The sequence below is a fragment of the Terrapene carolina genome, unplaced genomic scaffold, assembly GCF_002925995.2.
Source record: "Terrapene carolina triunguis isolate 2854851 unplaced genomic scaffold, T_m_triunguis-2.0 Scaffold34639, whole genome shotgun sequence".
Classification (NCBI taxonomy): domain Eukaryota; kingdom Metazoa; phylum Chordata; order Testudines; family Emydidae; genus Terrapene; species Terrapene triunguis.
In genome coordinates, this window is record NW_020698990.1 from 148,075 (window position 1) to 149,599 (window position 1,525).

Genomic DNA, 1,525 nt, shown 5'->3' on the forward strand with positions numbered 1-1,525 from the left:
CTCCTGATTGGTAGAGGGTGGTGGGGGGAGTTCTTAGAGGGGTCACATGACACACCTTGCTTCCGGTCAGGTGGCACCTTGACCCCGGAAGTAATACCCCCATGGGGCGGGACTTCCGGTGACAGGTGGGAGGGACCAAGGGGTCAAGGGGCGGGGTTTAAGGGGTCAAGGGGCGGGGTTAGGGTTTGATTGACGGTAGGGCCCTTATACTACTGACCCAGGAGGTCCCTTCCATTCCTGTGTCCCTATGAGCTGGCCCATAATGCCCACATGCAAAATATTTTTCCTCTTCCTTCTTCAGATGAGCTATACCAGTGAAACTGCACAGGGGAATCACAGCATGGTGACCCAATTCATTTTCCTCGGTTTCTCCCAGGATCCAGTGACTCGAGCAATACTTTGCGTAGGTTTCTCCATTATCTACACCATTTTCCTGATGGGCAACAGCATCATCATCCTCATCACAATGCTGGACTCGGCTCTCCACACCCCCATGTATTTCTTCCTCTGGAACCTGTCCTTCCTGGAGAGCTGCTACATCTCTGTCACCATCCCCAAGATGCTGGTCAACTTTGTCTCTGAGGAGAGGACCATCTCCTTCACTGGGTGTGCCATCCAGATGCACTTCATCCTTTCTCTTGGGACAGCAGAGTGCTACCTGCTGGCTGCGATGACCTATGACCACTACAGGGCCATCTGCTTCCCTCTGCACTACCCCACCATTATGAATCCCAGAGCCTGCACCAAGATGGCCACTGCCTGCTGGCTCTGTGGAATCCTGATGCCCATGGGCAAAGTGATTTGGATCTTCTCCTTGCCCTACTGTGGGCCCAATTAGATCAACCACTTCTTCTGCAACATCCACCTTGTGCTGAAGCTGACCTGTGGGGACACCTCCAGGAGTGAGGTCTTCATTGTACTGATCAGCCTAATAATCACTGTCATCCCCTTCCTGATGGTGCTGGTGTCCTATGCCCGCATCCTCTACACCATCCTGAAGACAACTTCATCCGAGGGAAGGCACAAAGCTTTCTCCACCTGCTCCTCCCATCTCACCGTGGTCATCTTGTTCTATGGCTCAGCCTGTGCTATGTACCTGTGGCCCAAGTCCAGCCACATAGCAGACGTGGACAGAGTGATGGCCCTGTTTTATACCGTTGTCACCCCCATGTTAAACCCCATGACCTACAGCCTAAGGAACCAGGAGGTGAAGGCTGCTCTGAGGAGACTGAGGGGGAGGAAAATGTTTTCATGAAATATTTAAAATTTTTGGGGCTGTCCAGTTCAAATTAGGACTTTTTATCAAAATAAAGTAAAATTACCAAACAATTTCTTCTGCCTGGGTTTTCACATTATAGCATCTTTTCTCTCCTATCATGTCTATGATTCTGTTATATGAGCACCTGTCTGAAAACTAAAGCCAGGCAGATGAACATTCTATCTTTCTTTCTTTCTTTGGTACAGATGCTTAGGAATAATTCACTGATGCCAATGTTGACACTCTGGGGGCTTGTCTGCATGGAGA

At 50.0% G+C, this 1,525-nt stretch overlaps 1 pseudogene; it reads left to right on the forward strand.

Annotated features, from left to right (window-relative positions):
- Window positions 1-301: 301 nt before the first annotated feature.
- LOC112120899 lies at window positions 302-1,255 on the forward strand (annotated as a pseudogene).
- Window positions 1,256-1,525: the final 270 nt, after the last annotated feature.